The sequence below is a fragment of the Myxine glutinosa genome, chromosome 4, assembly GCF_964187855.1.
Source record: "Myxine glutinosa chromosome 4, kmMyxGlut1.1, whole genome shotgun sequence".
NCBI classification, from domain to species: Eukaryota; Metazoa; Chordata; class Myxini; order Myxiniformes; family Myxinidae; genus Myxine; species Myxine glutinosa.
The window spans coordinates 55281827-55302019 of record NC_136264.1 but is presented as its reverse complement, the minus strand read 5'-3'; the positions used below and the strand labels follow the sequence as shown (position 1 = coordinate 55302019).

The window sequence follows — 20193 nt, the reverse complement described above, 5'->3', positions numbered from 1 at the left end:
CCGGTACAATCCTTGCCAGGAAACTGCTTCAGCAGCACCGACGCTCTGCAACAGAGTATGGTACATCAGAATCAGAAGAATAATAACAAAAGTTGTTGGCATGACTATGTCTATTTTTAGGGGAAGGGGATGCATGGAACTTTGATGTAGGAGGAGGCCATTTGGCCCACCACGCCTGTGCTATATCATTCCCACATTATTTCTATCCAACAGTTTATATCGACTTAATTTCTCGGGGGAGGGTGGAGAAGGGAAGTGGTGGGGGAAACAGCAGAAGAGCACAGTGGGAAGGCACAGGGACATGTGCAGATTGGGAAAATGATAGACATAATCGGGCAAATAAGCAATACACAGAAGCATTAAACATTTATTTTATAGTTCAGACAAATTGTGCATCATGGGTAATATAGAACCAATTCCTCCCCATAATTCCCCTGGAAAGTGTACAAACCTGTATTGTCGGTATTCATTATTTCCAGCCATTCAATCTCATCCATCTGATGAATCTTGCCATCTTTGATTTTGTAGCAAATCGGTGATTTGGCAAAAATGATCTTGCCACTGCGGTTAGGAACATGAATGGCGATGACATATCTATTTTGATTATCTGGTGTCTGTTCGACATTGATGAAGTTGATTCTAATCCCCAAATCACCCCATTTCGCATCAACATGTGGCTTAATCGATCTGAGCTTGGAAGTTTCATTGTCCAGACAGCCAACGACCTTCTTTTCTTTGTCATCGACACCTATGAAAATGTACCCTCCACCTGAATTTGCAAAAGACGACACATATCTAGGGAGCATGTGTCTTGTTTTCTTAAATACCTGGTCAAATTGTTTGAACTCAACTGTTTGGCTCTCACCGAGTCCACCAAAATGTTCATCAAAGGTAACAGACTTTTTGTTGAACATGGTTTCTGCAGCTTCGTTCTGATGAGCTTTTTTCCTCTGCAAGAAATTAACAACATTGGTGTTTTCCACTTGCTTTGTCTCAGTTTCATTTCGTTCAAACATACCGAGATCGATAGTGCAGAGACGTGGATAACTGTTGTCACCAATACCACAATTCCATGCTGTCACAAAGATCAGCATCCTCGAACCATCTTCTTTAAAATCAAAAAAATCCTTTAACGTCCTGCCAGAGATGAGTTTTATCAACTTTATATCAATGTCTAATCCATGGCCATCACGAGAGTTATAGTCTTCCATGTTGAGGATCTTTGCCACGATTACCCCTCCATGTGAATTGAGGAGTGCACATGCTGCCTTGACAATCGCCTCACATTGTTTCTTCTTCTTTTTCTTGTCCATCATTGCATCTCGTACATTCTCACCAAAAGTTACACTTTCAACAATCTCAATTGTGTCTTCAGGAAAAATTTTTAATCTCATATCTTCTGCTGTGGAACTGGGGATTATAGGGGTGGCGGAGGTGGAGAAGAGGGGGTGCGACAGGAGAGAATAAGATGATCAAATCACAACAATTAACTAATCAGTTATTTTTTCCTTCTGGCTGGATCTCTAAAATCATCCCCTCATTGTACCTTGCATAAGTACTATGAAACAGATACCCTGATAATGTCCATTTATTCTCAATGAATCACTTTCGTGTTAAACTATAGCCAACTCAATGAAAATCAAAATATTTAATTATTATTATTATTAATTTTTTTTAAACTACAAGATTGAGGCTCGTATAAGAGCTAACATTAATCACAAAAAGACAAACTGACACATAAAACATAAGATAAAGGGAGCGGGAGACAAGATGGGGAGAGAGAGGGAAGCACGCAAGTACAACATTTGAGAGCAGGGACATCATGAGATCTGTGAGAGGGAGAGGGCTTGGGGGGAGGAGGCAAGAAAAGGGGTGAGAGGGGGTGGGAGAGGTATAAAACACACGGACACTGCTAGGACTTCCAGGAAACAAGTCGGAATTTCAAAAAAGTGGATCTGTGGTGAATTAACAGGGATTAACAGGGAAAAGATCAAGGTTTTGGATGGGGGAAGACAAAAGATGGAGGTGAACAGCTGTTTTAAAGACCTGGAGGGAGGAGTGGGATTGAATAGAGTGAGGGAGTTTGTTCTAGAGGCGGGAGAAAAGAGGAATGAAAGAGTGAAGGTGAATAGAGAGTCTTGATTTTGGCAGTTTAACCATAAGAGGGTTGCAGGCAGATTTTGTGTCACCTGTCAGAATATTTGGTGGACAGAGCACAGACAGAGCTGGGGGAGCTGGGCCGGAGAGGAATCGTTGGAAGACAGAAAGACCACCAACCTGCCTGCGGTGAGTGAGTGAAAGGTCCTCGGAGTTAGCTTCATTGCGGGAGATTCCAATGATTCTGAAAGCTTTGGTTTCAACAGCGTGAAGCCGAGCTAGGTGTGAGGAAGGAGCACCAGCCCAGAGGGGAGAACAGTATTCCATTGAGTTGCGGAAGAAAGCCTTGTATGTGGTGAGGAGCTCAGGTGTGCCAAGGAAGGACTTTGCATGACAGAGGATGCCCAGTCGGCGACTGGCTTTGGAGGCCAGCTTGGAAATGTGGTTTTCCCAGGAAAGATCATGGCAGATAGTGAGATCCAAAAGCTTGAGTGACAGAACTTCTTGGAGAGGATTGTTCAGAAAGTAGATGGGAGGGTTTTCCAGACGATCTTTTCAGAGAAACCTCGTGAGAGTGTGAGATTTGTCAGGATTGAAAGACATGTTCGACTTGGTTGATCAGTCTGTGATTTTGTCCAGGTCTGCAGAGAGTAAAAAGGCTACTACCTGCAGCTCTGAGGTTTGAGATTATGGAGCGGCAGAGAGTGGAGTCATCAGCAAAGAGATAGAGAGGATTTTCCATAGAGTCGGAGAGATCATTGATGAAGACCAGAAAAAGCACAGGGCCCAGAACACTACCTTGAGGAACTCCAGCCTGAACAGGAAGGGGAGATGAGAGAAATCCATTCAGGGCCACAAGTTGACTCTGACCAGAGAGGAAGTCCGCAAGCCATCCGTGGAGATTTCCATGGATACCAAAGGAGAAGAGTTTGGAGAGCAGAGCGGGGTGCCAGACCATATCGAAGGCACGTGATATGTCAAGGGAGACAGCTCTGATTTCCTGTTTGGCATTAAGGACCTCCATCCATTGTTGAGACAGCAGAAGCAGTAGAAGCAGTAGAATGTCCAGAGTAGAATGACCTGGTCTGAATCCAAATTGATGATCTGAGATGAAGCCATTGGAGAAGAGGAAGGATTTGATGTCAGAAGCGATGATTGATTCCTTGACCTTGCTGATTATTGGGAGTAGGCTGATTGGTCTGTAGTTGCAAGGATATGTTTTTGCACCTTTTTGTGTAAAGCGGTAACGTAGGCCGATTTCCAAGCTGATGGCAGATGACCTTGAGCAAATGAGAGGGTGAAGAGAACATAGAGAGAGTGAGATAGAGCGGCAGAGCAGGATTTTACGACCTGTGGGCTGCTGTCGTCTGGTCCAGTTGCAGAATCAGAGTCGAGGTTTGACAGAAACTTCTCCACCTTATCAGGAGAGAAGGACACAGAGTCCTGGAGCAGCTGGGTTCGACTGGGAAAGGTGGGTACAGAGAGAGATGGGTTCGGGACACAAGATTTTGAGGCAAACACTGAATTGAGGCATTCGGCTTTTTCACGTGCGGTGTCAGCTGTGTAGCCGTTTGAGGTAAGGGAGGGGATGGAGGGGAACAAACACCAGAAACAGATTTGATCAGACAACATCAAGATTTGGAGGAGGGAGACAGGTTTGAGAGTTCAGTCTTGAGAGTGGAGAGATATTGTTTCCTCGCTCTCCTGAGGGTAGACACACACTTGTTCCGAGCTTTGTGAAAGGAACTGAGATTTCCTTCAGTTGGATTAGCCTTCCATGAGGTGTAGGCAAGTTGCTTCATGGCAACTGCCTCACCACAAGCTTCAGTGTACCATGGACGGGAGGAAGGGTATGACAACTGAAGACGAGATGGGATAAAACTGTGCATGAGGGAGAGAGAGAGAGAGAGAGAGAGAGAGAGAGAGAGAGAGAGAGAGAGAGAGAGAGAGAGCAGTTTACTTTGGAAGAATTCCCAGGAAGAGTTGATGTCAGAGGCAGTAGAGATGGGAGTCCAGACCAGATGATTGATGGCTGCTTGAAGACCATGCCAGTCGGCTTGAGTGAAATGCCTGACTCAGCGACACTGAGGAGGCTCTCTGAGAATGGCCAGAGAGATATCCACTTCAACAAGGAAATGATCAGTAGAACCGATTGGAGCAGAAGAAGAGCAGCAGACATTTGCAGGGAAGTTAGTTGGAACCAAGTCTAGAAGAGAAGATACTCCATTGACTGAGATCCGGGTCAGGAAATTGACAGATTGTGTCAGTCCCAGTGAGTCGCAGAAGTCCTTTGCTGCGGTGCCATGGCTGGTGTGAGAGGAACCCACACCCAGCCAACTGGCATGATGACAGTTGAAGTCGCCACATATGAGGAAGAGAGAGTTGGGATGAGTGGATAGAAGTTGGTCCATGTTGACAGACAGTGAAATGTAAATGGGGTCATCACTGTTTGGAGGACGGTACAGAACACATCTGAACAAAAGGTGTGAACGGAGAGGAAGCCGTAGCCAGAGGTACTCCTGGGGGTGGGGTGGAGAGAGGGCAGTGCAAGGAGAGTGAGGAAGAGAGTTTTTTTTAAAATAAAGATAGCAACCCCACCACCAGGACGAGGCTCAGGTCTATCATACCGGAGGAGGGAGTAACCAGGAAAAGATATTAAAGAATCAGAGACATCTTGAAGGAGGAAAATTTCTGTTAAGCAGATTACATCTGGTTTGTCAGAAGCAACCTGGATGGAGAGATCAGTCAGGTTTGAGCGAAGGCCCCGGATGTTTGAGGTCCATACCGTTAAGGAAGAGGGAGGGGGAGCATCAGGTACATGCAGGGGAGGGTAGGGGTAGGGTAAGATGAGGGGTGAGAGGGGGAGGTAGAGAGAGCTGTTGATTGTGTAAGGGAGAGCTGTTGATGTGATAACTTTATTTCACATAAAAAATATACATCATGATAATAATTGCAACCAAGATAGTGTCAGATGCCCCATCAACGACACTCTCATTACTCTGACAAGATTAAACATCCAAGAAATAACAAGCATTTGTGGAAATGTTGATAATTATGAATGGCCATCAATAGTGCATTAGGTATGTGCAATGTATGAAACACACCTCGTGAGAGTGTGAGAGGGTGAGAGTGTGATGAGACCTAGTGAGACCTAGTGAGAGTGTGATGTCATCATGATCAGAGATAGAACAGAAAGAGTTCAAACAGGGCATTTTGTAGCCAGACAGTAGTTAGGATGCAAAATAGTTTGTCTTGAAGGGAAGTGGATGCAAGTACAATTGACCATTTCAAAAGAGAACCAGATGTACTGGCGGGCACTCCCATTGGTAGGGCTGGAGTACCCTTCTCAGATCACATTCAGGGGGAAATGTGCTGCGGCACTGTCTTGGAAATACAATTTTTTAATTTTTGTCATTTAAAAAAATTAATTTTATGATCACAACATGTCACATTCCATATCAAAAGATAAAGGAAGATGATTTGTAATACTGGCTTAGTACCAACAAAGGTGGCGCTATTTCCGCCACATGCCAATCTTGAAGTCCCTGTGACATCCACATTTGCTCCATTATAGTAAGAGACTTACAGGCACCCCTGCCCTCCAAGCAGGTGTATCCTTCTCAGTTTGCCAGAGCTCGGGCCGGAGTACGTGCACCGGAGTAAGGCTAAAGTATCTGCTCGTCTGTTAGCCTTGGGTGGGCACCTAAGGCCAGTGTTGGGATTGGAACCAGAGGTATAACCATGTTTGGAACTTGTACAAAGGCCCAACAACTGTTAAATATCAAATTTGGAGTTTCAGTGACATTGATGTTTGCACCGTTGTAGTAACATACTGTTACGTTTGTGGGGGTAGATGATGGAATACCATAATGGAGGTAGGATCGTATAAATATAGCATGGACCGTGGATGAGTAGGAGCCATCTCGATGTATTAAGTGGGGAAACTGGAGCATAAGTTGTTTACGTGTCTTCACACGAGGGGTGAAGCTATGGTAATTACACTGCGCTCGCAAAGCAAAAAGCAGGGTTAAGCATTCAGTTACGTATGTACGTGTGCCGTGTGCCGTATGTGTCTGCATTTTAAAAATTCATTTTATCGGCAACTGTTGGTCCGATTGACATGAAATTTTCACCATAGGAGGGCCTCCGCCTATAGAATATTTTATTGATTATTATGACGTCATAGGTCACGTGGTGCAGGTGCCATCTTGGAAAACCTTCGCACCTCTATATCTCTGAAACCACTCCATGGAAAAAATTGAGATCTGGCTCATTCTCAAGTACTCCCCATGGGGAATAAGATATGTTAATGATGTCATCGATGCCTTCGTTATGACGTCATAATTCGACAAGTACAACACTTATCCGATCATTATTTTATTTTTTTCAGCAACTGTTGGTCTGCTGGACACTAAATTTTCACCATAGGAGCACCTCCTCCTTTCAAATATTTTAATGATAATCATGATGTCATAGGTCATGTAGTACAGGCGCCATCTTGGAAGAAAAAAATGTTGCACCTCGATATCTCCAAAACCGCTGCATGGAAAAAATTGAAACATGGCTCATTGTAAAGAACTCCATAAGGGGAATAGGTGCTGTTAACGATGACTTTATTGGTGCCATAATTATGACGTCATAATTCGACAGGGACAACGCTTAGTCTGATCAGTTTGAAATTTATTAAGCGTGATCTATGCAACAATTATATTAGAGAATATCAATTTATGATGTCATCGCTCACGTGGTCTGGCAGCCATATTGGATCAAAGAAAAAAATGTTCAAAACCAGAAGAGTTGTCACAATAAGTTGACTGCGCAGGGTAAGTATTCTATGAATACCATCTAGTTTATTTTATCTTTTCCCCTGTGTGTGTGTTGTGAATCTGAGTGGAGGATCCTCAAAGTAGGAAATATAAAATTTTCCTCACCTTTCATTTTTATTCCTTGCTTTCTTTTTATGAAATCATTATTGTGGCATTCTTCATTTGTTGTGTTGTTTATTCATTATGGGTTTCGGGAATTAACCGGTGTGGCTTCATCCAGGTAAGCACTCCGTTTCCTTCATTCTCACGTGCGCCAAAAACAACCGCCATTTTTCAGGCAGTCACCTCGGAATTAAAAACCGTCGGGCTATTCATCCAAGGTTGGTGTTCATCGGCCTATGGACAGGACAATAAAATTAACTGCTGAGGTTGCCAAATTTAATGAATGAAAATGGCTGAGGGACACAGGTAGGTAAAAGTGTGCATGGAGGGGAGCCAGATTGTTATAAACCTGTGTGATTGCATATTGCTTATATGCCGATTTGAGTTTCTTAGAAAATAATGTAGATTGCATTACACAATTTGCCTTCGTGAAACAGTGTATTACTCATGTGGAGACATCAGGTAGGCTAGATGGGCAGAGCTTCCTTTTTCTGAATCTTCTTTCATTGTACATCCTTGTATAACATCTCTCAAGGGGAATTGATTAAATTTAAGAGAAAAGGTAAACAATAATAAAACACCATGTGCCAAAAATTACATAATCTCATTTAAACTTTAATCCTAGACCTAGACAAAAACATTAACTTAAGAAAACATTAAGAAAATGCAGCTTACATTTCTTCGACCTCAATTGGTTCAGATGTATCCATATCCTCAGGTTCATTGAAAGGAAGTGGGAAGAAAGAGCCATGATATCCTCCAGCACACCCCCGCTCTAGCAGGGAAAATGGCCTTAAAATGCCTGTTGCAAATCCTCCAGCACTGAGCACAGAAAAAAACAACAATTTAATATGTCAAGGCAAAGTTTTTATTAAAATATACTTTCCTAAACTTTCCCTGTGTCTTGCAGGCACGACGAGGCAACAATGTGTGTGCCATCCCTCAGATGTACGATAAACGGACCGTCCATTCTTCCAGCATTCGGCGGTGGATGTTAAAGATCCCACAGTGTCCTTTGCGAAGAGAAGGCGATCTTTTGCCAGCACACTGGACAAATTCCAAATTCCTGCTTTAACCTTGAGGTGAACGTTACATCAGCCGCATAGCCACACGTTAACTTATTTTTACCTCCGCCACCAAAGGTGGATGGAGGTTATGTTTTCACCTCTGACTGTCTGTCTGTTGGTTTGTGAACAAAATATCTCAAAAAGTTGTGGATGGATTCGGACAAATTTCGCAGTGATGTAGCGTTTGTCACAAAGACGAAATGATTAGATTTTGGTGAAGATCCGGATTCGGATCCGGCTACTAGAATTTCATTCAGTGATTCTTCACCATTGGGAGATAGGGCAAAAACTATACATTGTGGGATATCTCAAAACGTTATGGATGGATTTGGACGAAACTTGTTGGACCGGTTGTGTGTGTGACACGGAAGAATCGATTCGATTTTGGTGAAGATCTGAATATGGATTCTGATTTGAGAATTATTAAATTTGACGAGAAGAGGAAGAAGTTCAAGGAGTGGCAGAAGGCGAAGGGTATGGGCGCAGAAAAGGCAGAGCATGAAAGTTATAAGGCAGCCAAGAAGGCTGCAAAGAAAGAGGTAGCAAAGGCGCAGGAGGCATGGAGTAAAATGTTCAGAGAACGCTTGGATTCGGAAGTGGGTCAGAGAGCGGGATTCAGGATTGCAGAGCAGATAGCAAAAGAGAGGTGCGATGTGATGGGGGTGAGTTGCTTGAAGGATGAAGTGGGACAAATCATTGTGGACCCAGATGAAATTAAAGGCAGATGGAAGAGATATATGGAAATGTCGTTGAATGCAGATAATGAATGGGACGGCAACATCGAGAGTAACCCAGTTTTAGGACCGGCAGAGAAAATAACTGAGAATGAAGTTGAGGAAGCGATAAAAGCAATGAAGAGTAGAAATGCAGGAGGGCCGACGGGAGTTGTGGGAGATATGTTGAAGGCAGCAGGAAGTTGGGGAGTGAAGAGAATGACAGAGATCTGTAATCTGGTGGTGAAAGAAGGCTGCATTCCAGTGGTTGGGAACTGAGTACCCTCGTCCCTCTATGCTAGGGGAAAGGTGACCCTCTGGAGTGTGGCTCGTATCGAGCGATGAAGTTATTGGACCATGGAATGAAGGTATTGGAAATGGTGTTGGAGAGGAGGATAAGGAAGAAAGGGAAGATCGACGAAATGCAGTTTGGATTTATGCCAGGAAGAGGAACGACAGACGTGCTTTTTATTGTAAGGAAGTTGCAGGAGAAGTTGCAGGAGAAGTACATGGAGAAGAGGAAGAAGTTGTTTCTTGGGTTTGTTGATCTGGAGAAAGCATTCGATAGGGTTCCACGCAAAGTATTGACATGGGCATCGAGGAAGTTAGGAGTGGAGGAATGGTTTATCAGAGTAGTGATGGCAATGTACGAGAGAGAGCGCACAGCTGTAAGGCCGAAGGACAGGAACAGTGGTGAGTTTGAGGTGAAGGTGGGAGTGAATCAAGGGTCGGTACTAAGTCCACTACTATTTGTAGCTGTGATGGAGGTGCTGGCTCGGAACGTAAAGGAGGTTTTACCGTGGGAGTTGTTGTATGCAGATGATCTGGTGTTGATTGCAGAAAGTATGGATGGACTGAAGGAGAAGATGAACAAATGGAAGGAACGTATGGAAGCAAAAGGTCTGAAGGTGAATATTGGAAAGACGAAGGTGATGGCAAGTGGCAAAGCATGTGGTGAGATGGAAAGAGCTGGGAAGTGGCCGTGTGCTGTGTGCAGGAAGGGTGTTGGTGTGAACTCCATTCAATGTACAATGTGAGCTGAGTGGGTTCATCAAAAATGTCGTTGTCTGAGAAGGTCAATAACCAGTGTGGCAGCTACATTCAAGTGTAAGGTGTGCATAGAGGGAGCTGCAGATGGAGGAAATGTTGAGATGGATCTTGGAGATGGCGTGAAGCTGGAAGGTATGAAAACATTTTGATACCTGGGAGACATGCTGAATGGAGAAGGTGTATCAGACTCGACAACGGTTGCTTTAGTGAGGTGTGCATGAGGAAGACGTTTCGGGAACTGAGTGGCATGCTGACGAGGAGGGGAGTGTCATTGAAGCTGAAGGGAAAGGTGTATGCTGCATGTGTGAGAAGTGTTATGATTTATGGGAGCGAGACATGGGTAATTAATGTAGAGCTGAAGGCTGGAAAGGGTGTAAATGCGAATGGTTCGGTGGATGTGCGGAGTATCGTTGAGAGAGAGGAAGACAAATGATGAATTGCGAAAGATGATGAGAATAGAGCCTGTGATGGATGCTGTGAAGAGAAACAGGTTGAGATTGTTTGGTCATGTGTTGAGGAAGGATGAAAGTTACTGGTTGAGAAGAGTGATGGAAATGAATGTAGAAGGAAGTAGAAGACGGGGAAGCCCGAAAAAGACTTGGCTAAAGGTGGTGGAAGAAGAAATGCGGGCAAGGGGGTTAACAAGGGGAGATGCAGAAAATAGGGCAAAATGGAGAAGATTGTCATGGGGACAGCAAGACTAACCCCCGCTCTTGCAGGGAAAATGGCCTTAAAATGCCTGTTGTTGTTGTTGTTGTTGTTGTATATGAGAGTTATTTGATTTTTTTAGTGATTCTTCACCATTGAGTGATATGGCCAACCAGGCAGAGGTATGCTCTCTCCTGAGTGCCGTTCTAGTTTACTCTGCGCTCGCGGAGCAAAATACAGAGTTAGGCATTCGGTTGCGTACGTGTGGCGTGCGCAGGTGCATGTTTGCATTTTTTTTTTCATTTTTCTCGGCAACCGTTGGTCCGATTGACACAAAATTTTACCATAGGAGCACCTCTGCCTGTATAATTTTTTTACTCATAATTATATGGTTATAGGTCACTTGGTATGGATGCCATTTTTGAAAAACGCTCCACCTCCATAATCTCCGAAACAGCTCAATGGAAAGAATTGAAACAAGGGTCATTGCGAAGTACTCCCCATGGGGAATAAGATATGTTAATGATGAAGTCATTAAGCCCTGGTGTTGGGCTAGCGTGTTGGGCTAGCGGCTAGGGTGCCAGCTTAGGATCCTCGGATCCTGGGTTCGAATCCCGGTCGATCGCTGAATTAACGCCAGGGGGGTTGACTCAGCCTGTCATCCTTCCGAGGTCGGCTAATTGAGTACCAGTTTACTGGTAATTCCCTGCTTGTCGTTAAAGGCGGCAAAAAGGGTTGGCGTCAGGAAGGGCATCCGGCCGTAAAACATTGCTTCAAAAAGGGGACCGAAAAACAACAACCACGGTTCCCGAAAAAGGCCAACCCCTGCTTTGCGGGGAAAAATGGCCTCTAAAGGTGGTTATTTTTTTATATTTTTAATGATGATGTCATTGGTGCTTTCATTATGACATCATAATTCCACAAGTACAAAACTTGATCTGATCAGTATGATTTTTTTTCTCTGCAACTGTTGGTCTGATGAACACTAAATTTTCACCGTAGGAGCGCCGCCTCCTCCTGTAGAATATTTTAATGGTAATTATGATGTCATAGGTCACGTGGTAAAGGCACCATCTTGGAAAAACTGAAAAACCTTGTACCTCTATATCTCCAAAACCGCTCAACGGAGAAAATTTAAACGTGGCTCATTGTAAAGAACTCTGCATTGGGAATAAGTGTTGTTAATGATGACGTAATTGGTGCCTTAATTATGACGCCATAATTCGACAGGGACAACACTTAGTCTAATCAGTTTGAAATTTCTTGAGCCTAATCTATGAAACAATTATATTAGAGTATATCAATTTATGATGTCATCGCTCACATAGTCTGACAGCCATATGGGATCAAAGAAAAAAACCCTTCAAAAACAGAGGAGTTGGCTCGCACCAAGTTGACTGTGCAGGGTAAGTATTCTATGATTACCATCTCGTTTTGTATACTCAGTCGAGGCTCGTGTAAAAGCTAACATACAATATAGTACAGCGGATAAGCTCTCATATTTTAACAAATTGTGCATTTTTTGAGAAAAGCATGAAATTTCTAGCATAGTTAGTATATACCATAAGGTTTATTTTCAGATGTGGAGGGAAGTCAGATTTGACCTCTGAGGACCGTGAGAGGTCAAATACAAGATGGCCGCCAGTTCCCCAGGGGTAATGTTCAAACGCGCTTAATTTTGGAACCAAACAGCGTAGAAAAACATTTAAGGTATCATTTCCAACTAAATTGGGAATGGCCATTCATTTGGTGATACTTTTGAGATCGCCAGAATTGAAGGAAATGCATTTAGGTCAAGGTCAAGGTCAAAACTGACCAAAAATAAGGTCAAGAATGAAGTATCCCAAGTATGCAGATATCTTAAAATAAACCTAATGGTATGCACTAACTATGTTATAAATGTCCTGCTTTTCGCATAAGATGCACAATTGTTGTGGTTATCCACCTCACTTAAGTAAATACCCTCGATGTAAAATGGGGTATGGTGGTTGGTGTTAACATTGTGTTTTTTGTGTTTCAGAATCCCCTCTCCTGCCGTGGTGATTTTGGCGCAACCATGCCAAAGCGTCACATCCTGATGGGCCCTATCCAGCCCTCTACATCCAAGCAATCCAAGCCAGCCCCAAGCACTAACTGGGACATTTGCGTCCTCTGCCAAGTAGTAACAGACGAATCTTTACAATGTCCACTCAGATCAACGAAACAGCCCGTAGGTAGTGGTTATGTATCCTTGGCAGAAGACCTTCTCCGGTTCCAGACCCTTCAGCACATGCCAATGGACATCAACCTGGAGATATTGGATAACGGAGATGGCATATAATACACTCTGAAGGCACACAGGGCTGAGTGGCACAATAAATGTCTGCTAAAATTTAACAAAAAGGCGTTTTACGAGCAACGTCGGGGAGAATTAACTACAGGACAACAACGAAGTACCTCTACTGTGCACACGCGATCTGCTCACAGCCATCCACAGTCGACAGAGCCGACTTGTTTCTTCTGCAATAAGCCTGCTGGTTCTGCAGGCTTACATAAAGTATCAACCTACAACATTGACACAAATGTGCGGAGGTGTGCCCTTGAAGTTGAGGACACTGCTCTGCTGGCCAAGCTTGCAGCAGGAGACATGATTGCCATTGAGGCCAAGTACCATCACGACTGTCTGCGTTCACTGTACAACAGAGCCAGGCAGGCTGCACCCAAAGGCAATGATGGAGATGATTCTTGCCTGCATGGCATAGCCTTTGCTGAGCTAGTGGCATTCTTGGAAGACATGAATAGTAATGAAGACAGTGCTCCTGTCTTCAAACTGATAGACATCGCTCAGCTGTACAAGGTCAGACTGGAGCAGCTTGGTCTGACTGTAGGGAAACGGATTCACACTACCAGACTGAAAAGCAGGCTGCTTTCTGCGCTTCCTGATCTGAGGGCATATTCACAGGGAAGAGACACACTTCTAAGTTTTGAGAAGGACATTGGACCAGCCCTCAAGATGGCCTGTTATCATGACAGTGATGCCATGCACTTAATGCGAGCAGCACAGGTGGTGCGCAAAGAGATCTTTGACTCAAGTTTCTCCTTTGATGGGTCGTTCCAGGCAAACTGCCAACAGGAGGCTGTGCCACCATCCCTCTTAGCTCTAGTCAACATGATACTCGATGGGGCAAACATCAAGCATCAGACACAGCTGGTCCACACAACCACCACAAAACCTGCCCTAGCAATCTCCCAATTGATGGTGTTCAACAGCGTGAAGCATGCACGAAACGTGGATTCATCAAGCTCAGCACGTCGCAGCCACAGCCGAGAAACTCCACTCCCACTCTATCTGTCCCTCAAGATCCATGCAGTTACACGAAGTAGAGAGCTGGTTGACACACTGTTCAATCTGGGATTGTGTGTCTCCTATGACAGACTGTTGCAACTCACATCAGACATTGCCAATGGTGTCTGCCAGAGCTTTCGTGTAGAAGATGTAGTTTGCCCACCAAAGTTGCGTTATGGACTGTTCACAACAGGAGCTGTGGACAACATCGACTACAATCCAAGTTCTGCAACAGCCAAAGATTCCTTCCACGGCACCGGAATCTCGCTTATGCAGCATCCGTCACACACACATGGCGGAACTGATCGTGGTGTAACATTGATTAGTCAGGGTGGCTCTTCCACCAAGTCAGTGACACCTCTGCCATCAGCCTACACAATTGTACCACCAGCTGCCTTCAAGACAAAGGACTTCAGTGCACCGGCTGTACAAGGTCCCGTGAGAGCTTCCAACCTCCTGGCTGCTGCAGCTGCCACAGAAGATGAGTATGCATGGCTCAGCAGAGTCAAGACAGCTCTTGAAATGTCTACAATGGATGGCTGGATATCGGGGTCTGCCTACCACGCTGACGCACACCAAGCTGTCACCCCACCTGCAGCAATCAACGCACTATTTCCTCTGTTTCTTGACAACGCACACTCAGTGGCAATGATACAGCACTCCATGGACATCGTCAAGGCAGCAGTTCAGCACTTGAACCCTGGTCAGATGCCTGTCCTTGCTGCTGACCAACCACTGTATGCCCTTGCTAAAGAGATCCAGTGGACCTGGCCAGCCACTTACGGAGAGGATCACTTTGTGATCATGTTCGGTGGTCTACACATCGAGATGGCCACGTTTAAGTTGCTGGGAGACTGGTTGGAAGACAGTGGCTGGACAAACGCCCTGGTACAGGCTGACATTGCAAGCTCCGGAACAGCAAATTCCTTCATACATGCCAGCCATGTCACCAACACCCGCCATGCACATCAAGTCACAGCTGCAAGCCTTTATACACTCCTCCAACAAACTTACAGTGAAGACTGCACATCCGATGATACTGATGCCATGCAACCAAATAGTCCGCCTTTTGAGGAGTGGTGCATAAAGCGGGCAAAGACCAGTGTCCACTTTGACTACTGGCTTAAGACCCCGTCATTGGAGGCTGTACATCTCCTGTCAAACACGAGATGGAGACATTGACAATTTATTCTCCCATGAAAACCAGGCAGCCCCGCCAGCTCTTTCAACTGGAGGAAAAATGCGGATTGGTGTGAAAGCAGATCTACTTCGCTGCCTGGAATCAGATCTGCTCGAAAACAACAGTACGCCTGTGACTGATGCAACAATTCTCGATGATGCAGCTGTGGTTCAAATCCTAAATCCTGGAACATCAAGAACATTTCAAGAGTATGGAGAAAGAGTGTTTGCACCATACATCTCTGCTCAACTTGAGAAAAGCAGCCGCATTGACCTTGTCTGGGATGTATACCTACCTGCCAGCCTAAAAGCCTCAACAAGACAGAAGAGGGGAAAGGGCACCAGGAAAAGGGTGACTCCTTCTACTGTGATGCCAAAGAACTGGAAGGACTTCCTTCGAGCCGATGAGAACAAAACCGAATTGTTTGCTTTCCTTTCACGCGAAGCTGTTCATCTTCCTCTAGCAGAGGGCAAGGAACTGTATGCAACAGATGGAAGTGGAGTTCTCCGCTCTCCTGCTGAGTCATACTTGGCCCGCCTTGCCCCATGTTCGCAAGAGGAGGCCGACACTCGTCTACTTCTGCATGTGGCAGATGCTGTGCAAAAGGGGTGTAAGAAGGTGACCATACGTACCGTTGATACTGATGTGGTGGTACTGGCTGTGGCTTCATTCAGCAAGACAGCTCCTGATGAGCTGTGGGTTGGGTTGCCTTTGGTGTCGGGTCAAGCTTTCGGTACATAGCTGTTCACGAAATGGTTGCCACAATGAATCCAACACAGTGTCTGACTCTCCCAGTCCTTCACGCTTTCACCGGGTGTGACACTCTATCTGTATTTGCTGGCAGAGGAAAGAAGACTGCCTGGGAAACTTGGAAGTCTTTCCCAGAGGTGAATGATGCTTTCAATGAACTCCTATGCATGCCAAGTGAGGTCAGTGAAGGATCAATGTTACTGCTAGAGCGACTTGTGGTGCTGATGTATGACCGAACCAGTGAGAGCAAGGAAGTGAATGATGCCAGGAAGCAGCTCTTCACACAGAAGTCTAGAAGTCTAGAGAACATTCCTCCAACCCAGGCAGCACTGAAGCAGCACATCAAGCGCACTTGCTACCAGGCCAACTGTTGGAACCAGGCATTGGTCATGGATCCAGAGATGCCAGAGCCATCTGACTGGGGCTGGATAAAGGAAACAACTGGGTGGCAGCCTCTTTGGACCACTCTCCCTGAAGCATCAAAGTCGTGCCATGAATTGATCCACTGTCGCTGCAAGAAAGGATGCACTGGACGCTGCAAGTGTGCCAAAGCTACACTCAAGTGCACTGCACTGTGCTTCTGTTCTGGAGACTGTTAGATTTTGATCATTACCAATTTTCATCATTGCACTTGATTTAATGTAAGCTTTTGTGGACATACTTGGTTAACTACAGTTATTTTTTCAGAGGTTATTGCATCATTCCTTGCAGTGTAAACACTTTTTTTCATCATTTCTGGTCTTTGGGTGTTCTGTACCTATCCCTGTACCTGAAAAAATTAAGTTTTAAAAGTTCAAATGAACTTTTTTCCAATAGCAGTTCCAACTGCAGTATCATAAAAATAGATATTTAACGTAATTTGACTTTGACCTTGACCTAAATGCATGTCCTCGAGTTCTGGCGATCTCAAAAGTATCACCAAATGAATGGGCAACCCCAATTTAGTTGGAAATGACACCTAAAATGTTTTTCTACACTGTTTGATTCCAAAATTAAGCGCGTTTGAACATTAGACCCGGTGGACTGGCGGCCATATTGTATTTGACCTCTCACGGTCCTCAGAGGTCAAATCTGACTTCCCTCCACATCTGAAAAGAAACCTTATGGTATGCACTAACTATGTTAAAGATTTCATGCTTTTCTCATAAAATGCACAATTTTTGTGTTTATCTGCTGCACTAATAAAGGGAGCGGGAGACAAGAGGGAGAGAGAGGGATGTACATCCCCAGAAGATAACAGGGACATTGGAAGATCTGTGGAAGGGAGAGGGTTGGGGTGGGGTACACAGGATAAACAAGATGGATACTACAAGGGATTTCAAAAACTTTCAAACAAAAGATGTTTGTGTTCATGCTAATTATAGTTATTCCATAAGACAGCGTAAGGTGGTGTCATGTAGATGCATGGTGTATCGTCCATATCTGTCCAAAGATTCCTAAATAATGACATAAATATTATTACCTCCACCACCAAAGGTGGATGGAGGTTATGTTTTCACCCCTGTCTCTCCGTTTGTCCGTTTGTTTGTTTGTGAAAAAAATATCTCAATAGGTTGTGGACGGATTCAGACGAAATTTGGAGAGAGGTAGCAAGTGTGACAAGGACGAAATTATTCGATTTTGGTGAAGATCCGGAATCGGATCCGGCTACTAGAATTTTTTAAGTGATTCTTCACCATTGGAAGAATGGGCCAAAAACGATACATAGCAGGATATCTCAAAAAGTTGTGGACGGATTTGTACGAAACTTGGTGGACCGATTGGGGGTATGACAAGGACGATTCGATTTTGGTAAAGATGTGAATATGGATTCGAATATGAGAATTATTTAATTTTTAAGTGATTCTTCACCATTGGGAGATCGGGCCAAAAACGACAAACAGCAGGATATCTCAAAAAGTGATAGACGGATTTGGACAAAACTTGTTGGACAGGTTGTGTGTGTGACAATTACTAGTCGATTCAATTTTGGTGAAGATCCGGTTCCGGATCCAGCTAGTACAATTTTTGAGCGATTCTTCACCATTGAGTGATATGGCCAACCAGGCAGAGGTATGCTCTCTCCTGATAGTCCGGGAGCCCACCAATTTTCATGGATATAGCAATGGTCCATGTGCATGTCCATGTAAGGAAATGGACGTCTGCCGGGCACATTCTTGTGGGTGTGGTCAGAAGGGGCATTCGAAAGGGACCCTAAAATTGAGCTAGATCAGCTCTGTGAGTTAACCCGGTGAAACCTACTGGAAAGTGTTCGGCGTAGTCCCGGGTATCATGAATGACCACTGCCAGACATTTTCAGTGGTGGATTGTGCCTGCCAGCACAATGGGCGAGAAGAGGAAGAAGTTCAAGGAGTGGCAGAAGGCAAAGGGTACGGGAGCAGAAAAAGCAGAGCATGAAAGTTATAAGGCAGCCAAGAAGGCTGCAAAGAAAGAGGTAGCAAAGGCACAGGAGGCATGTAGGAAAATGTTCGGAGAACGCTTGGATTCAGAAGAGGGTCAGAGAGCGGTATTCTGCAAAGCAGATAGCGAAAGAGAGATGTGATGTGATGGGGGTGAATTGCTCGAAGGATGAAGTGGGACAAATCGTTGTGGACCCAGATGGAATTAAAGGAAACATGGAAGAGATATATGGAAATGCTGTTGAATACAGAGAATGAATGGGATGGCAACATAGAGAGTAACCCAGTTTTAGGACCGGCAGAGAAGATAACTGAGAAGGAAGTTGAGGAAGCGATAAAAGCAATGAAGAGTAGAAAAGCGGGAGGGCCGACGGGAGTTCTGGGAGATATGTTGAATGCAGCAGGAAGTTGGGGTGTGAAGAGAATGACAGAGATCTGTAATCTGGTGGTGAAAGAAGGCCGCATTCCAGTGGCTTGGGAACTGAGTACCCTCGTCCCTCTATACAAGGGGAAGGTGACCCTCTGGAGTGTGGCTCGTACCGAGCGATAAAGTTATTGGAGCATGGAATGAAGGTATTGGAAAGGGTGTTGGAGAGGAGGATAAGGAAGAAGGTGAAGATAGACGAAATGCAGTTTGGATTTATGCCAGGAAGAGGAATGACAGACGTGCTCTTTATTGTGAGGCAGTTGCAGGAAAGGTACATGGAGAAGAGGAAGAAGTTGTTTCTTGGGTTTGTTGATCTGGAGAAAGCATTCGATAGGGTTCCATGCGAAGTATTGACATGGGCATTGAGGAAGTTAGAAGTGGAGGAATGGTTGATCAGAGTAGTGATGGTAATGTACAAAAGAGCGTGCACAGCTGTAAGGATGAAGGACGGGAACAGTGGTGAGTTTGAGGTCAAGGTGGAAGTGCATCAGAGGGTCGGTACTAAGTCCACTACTATTTGTAGCTGTGATGGAGGTCTGGCGCAGAACATAAAGGAGGGTTTACCATGGGAGTTGTTCTATGCAGATGATCTGGTGTTGATTGCGGAAAGTATGGATGGACTGAAGGAAAAGATGAACAAGTGGAAGGAATGTATGGAGACAAAAGGTCTGAAGGTGAATATAGGAAAGACGAAGGTGATGGCAAGTGGTAAAGCATGTGGTGAGGTGGAAAGAACTGGGAAGTGGCCATGTGCTGTGTGCAGGAAAGGTGTCAGAGTGAACTCCATTCAATGTACAATGTGCGCTGAGTGGGTTCATCAAAAATGTAGCGGTCTGAGAGGGTCATTAACCAGTGTGGCAGCTACATTCAAATGTAAGGTGTGCACAGAGGGAGCTGCAGATGGAGGAAATGTTGAGTTGGATCTTGGAGACGGCGTGAAGCTAGAAGGTGTGAAAACATTTTTCTACCTCGGAGACATGCTGAATGGAGAAGGTGGATCAGATTCGGCCACGGTTGCTAGAGTGAGATGTGCATGGAAGAAGTTTCGGGAACTGAGTGGCGTGCTGATGAGGAGGGGAGTGTCGTTGAAGCTGAAGGGAAAGGTGTATGCTGCACGTGTGAGAAGTGTTATGATTTATGGGAGCGAGACATGGGTCATGAATGTAGAGCAGCAACGAAGGCTGGAAAGGGTGGAAATGCGAATGGTTCAGTGGATGTGTGGAGTATCGTTGAGAGAGAGGAAGACAAATGATGAATTGCAAAAGATGATGGGAATAGAGCCTGTGATTGATGCTGTGAAGAGGAACAGGTTGAGATGGTTTGGTCATGTGTTGAGGAAGGATGAAAGTGACTGGTTGAGAAGAGTGATGGAAATGAATGTAGAAGGATGTAGAGGACGGGGAAGACCGAGAAAGACTTGGCTAAAGATGGTGGAAGAAGAAATGCGGGCAAGGGGGTTAACAAGGAGAGATGCAGAAAATAGGGCAAAATGGAGAAGATTGTCATGGGGACCGCAAGGCCAACCCATGCTCTAGCAGGGAAAATGGCCTTAAAATGCATGTTGCTGTTGTTGTTGATTGTGCCTGCCAGACTTACATAACCGGTACTC

General features: G+C 44.9%; 1 long non-coding RNA gene across 1 annotated transcript in view; it reads right to left on the bottom strand.

The window, feature by feature from the left end:
- Positions 1–1172: 1172 nt before the first annotated feature.
- LOC144891520 (uncharacterized) overlaps positions 1173–20193 on the bottom strand; it is a 42808-nt gene continuing 23787 nt past the window's right edge. The window contains exons 2-3 of the long non-coding RNA XR_013622970.1: positions 7701–7847; positions 1173–1410 (exon numbers count right to left, since the gene is read on the bottom strand). This is a non-coding gene — a long non-coding RNA (uncharacterized LOC144891520). The remainder of the gene's footprint in view (positions 1411–7700; positions 7848–20193) is intronic.